Source organism: Salvelinus sp. IW2-2015, linkage group LG6.1 (assembly GCF_002910315.2).
Source record: "Salvelinus sp. IW2-2015 linkage group LG6.1, ASM291031v2, whole genome shotgun sequence".
In the NCBI taxonomy this organism is placed as follows: Eukaryota; Metazoa; Chordata; class Actinopteri; order Salmoniformes; family Salmonidae; genus Salvelinus; species Salvelinus sp. IW2-2015.
In genome coordinates, this window is record NC_036845.1 from 23185090 (window position 1) to 23193915 (window position 8826).

The 8826-nt window shown below is 42.4% G+C and overlaps 2 long non-coding RNA genes across 4 annotated transcripts; both read right to left on the reverse strand.

Moving 5' to 3' along the window:
* Nucleotides 1-3515: 3515 nt before the first annotated feature.
* On the reverse strand, nt 3516-4505 carry LOC139027900 (uncharacterized). Of its 2 annotated transcripts, none has more exons than XR_011480046.1 (3): nt 4220-4505; nt 3829-4151; nt 3516-3738 (listed from the first exon to the last, which is right to left on the reverse strand). It is a non-coding gene; the product is annotated as an uncharacterized lncRNA (long non-coding RNA). The 2 variants fall into 2 exon arrangements; XR_011480047.1 differs by lacking the exon at nt 4220-4505 and having other exon boundaries at nt 3829-3940; nt 4037-4112.
* Nucleotides 4506-4739: 234 nt separating this feature from the next.
* LOC139027901 (uncharacterized) lies at nt 4740-6728 on the reverse strand. Of its 2 annotated transcripts, XR_011480049.1 has the most exons (4): nt 6344-6728; nt 5925-5995; nt 5664-5837; nt 4740-5575 (listed from the first exon to the last, which is right to left on the reverse strand). It is a non-coding gene; the product is annotated as an uncharacterized lncRNA (long non-coding RNA). The 2 variants fall into 2 exon arrangements; XR_011480048.1 differs by having other exon boundaries at nt 5925-6727.
* Nucleotides 6729-8826: the final 2098 nt, after the last annotated feature.

Genomic DNA, 8826 nt, shown 5'->3' on the forward strand with positions numbered 1-8826 from the left:
TAGCTACATTTTCAGATATTACAAATTTCTAATTTTGACAGATAGAGCCATTTTCTTGGCTAGCTATAGCCTAATGTTAGCTAGCTAACATTGAACCTGGTTGGTTAGCTACCTGCAGATTCATGCAGGATAGTAATGTTATGAGTTGTGATTATGGTTCATTGTGTACCTAGCTACTTAGCTAATGTTAGCTGGCTGGCTCGCTAGCTGACGTTACGTGTATGACCTTATTATTCGTCTCTCATAGCCATTTGCTTGGCTAGCTACAGGCTAATGTTAGCTAGCTATCATTGAACCTGGTTGGTTAGCTATCTGCAAATTCATGCAGGGTAGTAACGTCATGAGTTGTGATTATGGTTAATTGTTTAGCTAGCTAGCTACATGTCTAAACAAAAGACTCCACTATGCAAGTAACCATTTCGGGTGTGTTCTTAAATTCAGTCTGGCCATCTACCCCGATTTCAGAGCACTCTCATCTGAGTGTGCCAGAGAGTACAGAATAACTGATGAATATACAAACGCTCAACACCCGTTGAATATGGCCGGTGTCAGTAAACGTCGGCAAAAAAGAGTAATTCAATTGTTGCCAGCAGCACTGTTACAGTCACCAATGCTCTGGAATACATAAAAACAGCCAAACCAGCTCTGCTCGGGCGAGTAAAATGGTCAGAGTGGGGCATTCTCTCATTATGTGTCTGAAAGTAGCTAGCAAGTTAGCTTGGGTGCTTGACTGCAGTTGTTAGTACATTCTGATCAACCCTTAAAGAGATGGGTGGGGCTAAAGCTTAAGAGGGTGTGAACAATGCTGAATTGGTGTCGACAAAGGGCTCTCCAATAGTAGTACCAACATATTCAAACGCCATTTTCTCAAAAGTGAGTATACAATTAATCAACTTTCAAAGCAAAATTACTTTCCCAGTGTTCCTCAACTGTAGTGTATGATATAGCATTTTGTGGTCTCTATTTTATCCAATGTAGAAAATACAATTTCAAGACCATTTTGAGCCGGTTGGTCACATATAGATTTTTTTGTGGTGTGGTTTTCATAAGTCCTTGGGCTTGTTTTAATCTGTATTGTTGTTTATCACTTGTTTTCTTTGGTGCAAATAAATAAAATTAAGACAAAAAAACAGCCACTCTCGTCTCTTAGCTCGCTAAAAAACTGTAGCTAATGTTGACAACATTGACGCTCAATATATTTTGGTTCTCAGCCATATTCAATATTTAATTCAAGCCAGATAGCCTGCATTTTTACAATTTTATCTGTTCTTGTAAGTTCGCATTGTAACATTAGTTGCTCAGTAGTTAGCTATCTACGTTAGCCAGCCAGGCTCCAGGTTTCACATCCCGTCCGGGAACCCAACAACAACACAGCAAAGAGGGGCTGCAGGTAGCCTAGTGGTTAGAGCATTGGACAAGTAACCAAAATGTTGCAAGATCGAATCCCCGAGCTGACAAGGTAAAAAAATCTGTCGTTCTGCCCCTGAACAAGGCAGTTAACCCACTGTCCCTAGGCCGTCATTGAAAATAAGAATTCACTTCCCTAAAGGTAAAATAGAAAGAGACCTCTATAGCTAACGTTAGCTAGCTAGCTTGAGGCAAGGCAGAAGCGGTGTCACTCTTCATCAGCACAAATCAGAACTATTATTGAGAAAACAACATTACCACTTTGTGTCCAATTCAAAGAACTAGACCAGCTAGTTCACATCAATAACAGATGGTCAGGAGGGACTGCACGGACGAAAGTGATAGTGACTGAAGCTGCTGAGCTAACGTTAGCTGTTGAGCATTTTGAACATGAACATTTACAAGCAACCTAAAGCCAGCAAGTAAACTAGCTATTTTCCAATACAGGCATTTGTTTGATAACCCAACTAAGGTAGATAGCTAGCTATTTGGGGCTCCCGAGTGGCACAGCGGTCTAAGGCACTGCATCTCAGTGCTTGAGGGGTTACTTTAGACACCCTGGTTCGATTCCAGGCTGTATCACAACAGGCTGTGATTGGGAGCCCCATAGGGCGGCGCACAATTGGCCCAGAGTCGTCCAGGTTTGGTCATAAAAGCCAACATGAAATCGCATCTGCCTGACCTCTTAGCTAATCAAAACAATCCTCGTCTTGCACTAACCCTGATGTTGTATCGAACACTACACCAGTGAGGTTCAAGTCCTGTGCTTGCTCTACTTTCTGGCAAGTGTAATTCATAAACAACTTCTTGAAATGCAAGAGGCAGGTGATGAGACCTGGGGCCTGTTGCACAAAACTAGGATAAGGGATTAAGCCAGGATATCTTGGTGATCCTGGCTCAATTGATCCGTAATCCGGTTGCACTAAAGATGGATAGGGGGCAGGAGGATATGTTATGGTATAAATTACCATGGAGATTTATTCTGTGGAGCTAGCCTGCTCCAGACCAGGCTAAATTCCAGGATCTATTTAATCTCATCCCTAATGTCAGTCAGCAGTCACCACAAATGGAAACCAATAGTTATTTCACTGCTCACTATACATTGTTATCACATATAACTAGACCCACTGTTATTATTTAAACGTTTGTGTCTCATTAATTTCAATGATTTTGGATAAAAAATGATTTTTAGATGATGTTGCTATCATTAGATAATTTACAGTTTCCCATAGACTATAAGGCTATATATAAAATGATAGAATATTAGGGCCACAGAGGGGAAAAAAAACACAAGTCATAATATTGTAACCAGTTGTTTTAAAGGAGGACAGTTGTTAAAATGACAGATGTGGGGCATTTCGTGAAATTGTACTTCAGTATGGTTTCATAAACAAAGCATGCTGATGTGCCAGAATATTAAGTATCACATTGTCATAAGTATCAAAACTGTAAAAACAATATGTAGCTTTTCTGCAGAAAGAACCAGCCTCATAAATGTATGACTTTATCCTTTTTCTTCAGTGTGGCCCTAGTACTCTGTCATATAAACAAATACACATTCCATATGAATATAAAAACACAATGTGTAACATTATGTTCCTTTATTGAATAAGGACAAAACAAAGCAGGTAAACCATCAGCTCCTTTCGAAACTGAGTCACAGTGACTCTACAAGATGGAAAGCACAGAATCCAAGCATATTATACAAAATGATACATACACATTCAAAGGTCTGTATATAACACACCCTGCATGTCTGCACACTAAAATAAATGCAGGACAATCCATACACATCAACTGAACAGACAAATGAATGGATGCAGTAGCCTCCCTGCAGCCTTGTATTACACACAGTATACCGCACAAACATCATAAGAGGCAAATTCGTCAAAAAACAAACCCAAAAAAACCCAAATTCCTCTGCCACCGCAGGACATATTTAACCAAAATTGAAAGCACACATACTAACTAAATAATTCAACACATATTGGTCCCTCAGCAGCCGACCACTGTCGTCATCAGGGAAGATTGCCGGATTGTCCCAGTCCATGGCTGGTGGCACTCTGGGGGCCTCTCCTTCCTCAGGCAGGCCACATTGTGGAGACAGCACAAGCCACAGTAATATCACATGCCCTAACAGGGCTGACCCTTAATTTGTGAAGGCAGTGAAAGCGTGCCTTCAGGAGGCCAAAGGTCATTTCAATCTGGCCCTGGTCCTGGCATGGGCATGGTTGTAGGCCTGCTGTGCTTCCTGGGGGTCTGTGAAAGGTGTCAGGAGAAAAGGCTGGCAGCCATACCCCCTGTCTCCCAGCAACACACCAGAGAATTCACCTGTCAAACAAATCTCATCATTACTACCTCATAAACACAGTGATATTCTTGACACAGCCATGATGGTTATAAATAGGGTGTGTGGCTTACCTTGTGATAGGCACTGATAGATTTCAGAGGCCCGAAAGATTCTGGAGTCATGGACTGACGCAGGCCATTTTGCCACAACATTGCTGATCACACAGTCAGCATTGCAGACCATCTGAAATCATAAGATGAGGAATATTACACCAATCAATGCACATCACTGGCAATGCAGAGTGTTCGTCAATGGACAATATCAAAAAGTTATGTTCACCTGAACATTAATGCTGTGAAAGGATTTCCTATTCACAAAATCGGCCTCATGGGCACCTGAGGGGCTTTTATCCTTATGTGTGTGCAGTCCACTGCACCAATGACATTGGGGAAACCTGTCACACAAAGTAATGAGTATCCTACTATGTGTTAACAGTTGTCCTGTAATTTGTAGATCCTCTACCTGCAATCCTATAGAACTCCTCTTGATGTCACAGAGTCTTCTGTGGCCAGGGAAGGAGATGAAGACATCTGCTAATGCTTTGATAGCCAGACACACACTCCTTATTGTGCGGCAAATTGTGGCCTTGTTCAGCTGTTCTGCATCCCCCACTGAGTACAGGAGGCTCCACTAGCAAAAAAGCGCAAGGCCACACAAACCATTTGCTCCACACTCAGTGCATGGCTCCGTGCAGTGCGGTGCTTAATCCTGGGACCCAGTAGTCTGCATAGATACCTGATGCCATCTGCAGAAACCTGTATCTTTCATATAGATGGTCATCAGGGAAGCAGTGGGTCCAACCGGTCCCTGAAGACCCTTTCTCGCCTGAAGGCTCTCCTCAGCACAAGTGCTTCTTCATCCACCACATCTCGCACGAATGGCGATGCCATTGTCAGAGCAGAAAGGAACACACAATTTTGGGCCTTCATATAGGTAGTGGCCACACCTGGTGCTGGGGGGGTGGGCAAAAGAGGGTGATGCCTTATAACGATGACTTGGTTGTACTGATTGCTGGGAAAATAAAAAAAACCTTAGAAAGATGCCACCGTCCTGTGTGCTCACATAAGAGCTCATATGTCATGGCTCACTTGACTTTACGAGAATATACCAAATTTTATTTTGAGCTGTGTCATCTTCTTGGAGCTGGGGAGGAAAGAAAAATAATGATTAATACATTTGTGTTACAGTTAGCATACAGTGTACATTGAAGGCATATCTCACCTCCCTCTCAAGTTTTTTATTCAAGGTCCAGTTTCCTAATTGTCCTCTTTTTTATTTCGGACTCCAGTGCAAGATTTTCCATCTTTTCTTCTTGTACTGAATGTCTATGTCTGCCAGTTCTATTTGGCGCCGGAGGTGGTTGCCATACAACTTTCTGATAGCTTGTAGCTCTGTGAACACAATACAATTAGCGCAGCTGGAATTTGGCAGGATGTGGTGTCCTTTTATTAATACGCACTATGTTGCCAGGCTGGTTTTCCCACTGTATAGCATCTGGGTCCTGTAAAAGAAATTAGATTTTTTGATTTTGATGAGGACTCCTCACCATTGTAGAGTAAATAGTACTTTCACAGTCTTAACATGATACCTCATGCCTTCTGGAATCCAGAGAGATGGTCTCCTCCTCATCATCGTCTCCATCATGTGCTGTTGCTGCTGCACTGGGCCTTCACCCTATCACATTTAATCGGATTCATATTGAAGCTAGTAGACAAGACATGCCAGGCCTACAGTATGCCTTTGATGGAGTACTCACTGGATCAGCATCGTCTGGTGCTTGTGCTGGTGGCTCTAACAGGAACACAGTGCTGCCAGACACTGCAAGGCAATGGTAAACAAAGTCAGACAGTCCAAATTGATTCAATATGAATGTGGTTGTATCCCATGTAGAGATGGAAGGACATACCTTGAATGAAGCGGGTGCATCTTGGGAGGAACCTATGCTCGTCTCTTTCCCCCAGGGATCCCTCTAAGACGGGCCTGCCTTTATTTAGCTCCAAGGCCATGTCCTCTGCTGGGGTAAGGTCAGCCTTTGGTGACCCACCACCCGTGCCTTGTCTGTGGGTATTCTTTTTCACTGCTAAAACAGTACAGACAATGTGTGAGCAGGCACCTTCTGGGTACAATATATGCTTGTGCTTTGTTAAAAATTAGTCAGGGACCATACCATTCTGCAGAATGTTCTTGTATTTGATTTTGACCTGCTGCCATGTCCGTTTTGGCCCGTTCATGTTTAATCTACACACACACACACACACACACACACACACACACACACACACACACACACACACACACACACACACACACACACACACACACACATTTAATGGAGTCACACTGCAAAAAATTACTTGGTATTTTTGTCTTGTTTCAGTAAAAATATCAAAAAATGTATCATAGCTTTATACAGTGTGATGGAGTTACTTTACACAATTTCACTCATATCTGCAGTGCATTTCAATTAAAAATTTAACCGTTTCATAATTACAGTACAACTGCATTTTTGGAGATGTGAATTAAATATTTGAATTGTAATTGTGATGTTTCAGCGGAGCGGTGAGTGTGTAATTGTGCACTACTTACGCATTCAGGCGGTCTGCAATACTTTGCCACGCTTTTTCTCTTTGCTTTATCATGTGGCGGTGTTGCCTTTCTTCTTAATTATATCTTTTACCTCCTCGTATGCCTCCATGAGGATTTGTGCTTCCGACGGGGAAAAGTACGCGGCTCTAGTTGCCATGGTAAATCAGTTAATCTGTGATCTGTGGCGGGGTCTATTTGAGTGAGCCGTGAGCGCGCACCTATCCAGGATTGGTTTCACCTGGCTTAATGAATCCGTGTCTGCTCATCCTGGCTTGGTCTTTGTGCAACCAATTAAGCCTGGACGCACATGTTTTGGCTTCATTGAGCTCAGCTGAGTCATTTATCCCGGATGTCTTAATTCTACTTTTGTGCAACAGGCCCCAGTTATAGAAAGTAGACAATACCAAAACATAATATTTTTAAGTCAACCTAAACATTGTAATTGAGTAATCTGTATAGTCCACAATAACCTAGTGAACCTTACATGTAGCACAAATAATAATAATAACAAGCTGGCTCATAGCCTGTGACAAAAATGAGGGGACACGAACAACAGGTATAGGCCAATTTAAAAAGGTTCTTTATTCTACAACAAACTATTAACTTAAACTAAGAAAAAGGAATGAGGTGTGGAAGTATCATAATGTAAGGTGTATGTAAAGTGCATGGATGCGTGAATATGTGTGTGTGTGTGAACATGACTGAGTGAAAACTATGCAAAACTACAAAGGAACAAACAAAACATGAGCATACCTGGAGGAGCAGAGAGAGAGAAGTGATTAGTGACAGTTGAAATACTTAGAGCCCAGGTGACTCCAATCACTAACATCCCTCCTCTGCCTGCAGGAGGAACCGCCCCTGCACTGCAGAGGAGGAGCCGTGACAGTAGAAGCAAAGATTATTCACTTTATTGTTAATTATGATATAATGGTGAATGAATCAAACGTTGAATGACTTCGTGAAATGTGGTAGAATGAAGGGGTCTCTGTTTTCCTCCTTCTCGGTCCCTTAGTGCAGTGGAGATCGCCTTGGAGTAGGCCAAGCTTCAGGCAATGTCATGTTGCAGTGATAAGACAATGCTGGATCTTAAGTGGAATCTGAGACCATTGACTCTGAGCCTCTGGTTGGTACCTGGATCTGGTCATCCTCATACAGCTTTGTGGTAGACTGTCACCATGATCATTTGAAAAACATATAATGTCACAATAAACTTGTTTTGCAAATGGTAGTTTTAAAAACCAATTAATGATACCCCCACAGTCCAAGTACACTACATACTGTAAAAGGCAAAAATGACTAACCTAATCTTGCTTGTTGTATCATGTACAGGTTTCTTTGGACGACACTGAGGATGTGGGGGTGGGGCTACAGGAAGGCGAGAACATTTAAATGATTTTATCAGGAATGCCTGCACATTTATATGATTTTATCAGTATAAATACAGGAATGCCTGCAGGGAATGGGGTGTTTGTCGAGGTAAATACGGCTATTAAACTTTCTAAAAATAGAATAACAAGCTGAAGGGAGGATACTGAAGTGACATGGATACTCATTGAACATCTCACTGCATCCCAGACATTAGACAGAGAGAGATAAAAGTGAATGGTGGTTGTTGTGTGTGCATCTCACCATGTGTGTGTCACAGTGTGTGTGTCACAGTGTGTGTCTGTTGCCGTATCCTCTGTCCCACCGCTTCTGTAGCACCCCCAACAAGCTGATTGTTGCGTCTGTGAATGAATCCGGACACACACACACACGCACATTTTAATGCTCAAGGCTCAAATGTTTTGTAAAATATTTGGACTCCTCAGTCCACATTAGTTTTTCTCATAAGTACAACTCATGGGTACATGACGCTCACACACTCAGTTCATCAGTCTCACTCACTCACTATGACTGACACACACACTTACAAGTCTATGTGACGACCCTCCCACTCTGTCTGCCGTATTCTCTCTTTGTTCTTGTTTCCTTATTAGGATGCCGGTGGGCGGAGTTGGGAAGGTCGTCAGCTACATGGGAAACACCTGGGCCCACTGTCATAGGATAAATGCACCACTTCCCCATTCATGGAGGAGACTCTCTCCATGCAGACACCTTGATAGATTTTGTTGTGTTTCGTGGTGCTTTTTGGTTGTTTGCTTTGGCACCTTTCAACACCCTGCATTATCACATTCATGCATGCTAAACACTCACTTACACTACTGATTACTGATTACACACACCATTGTATATTGTACTTAGTTACTTTATTTAGTAAATATATATTTTGTTACTCCTTAACTCCACGCGGTCTCCCTTTTGTTACGGGCTTTGAGCCGGTTCGTGACATCACACACACACACACACACACACACACACACACACCCACACACACACACACACACACACACACACACACACACACACACACACACACACACACACCACGTGTCCGAATACCTGTACTTGCGTTCTAAAATTGTTTTATAGTTGTCCCTCTA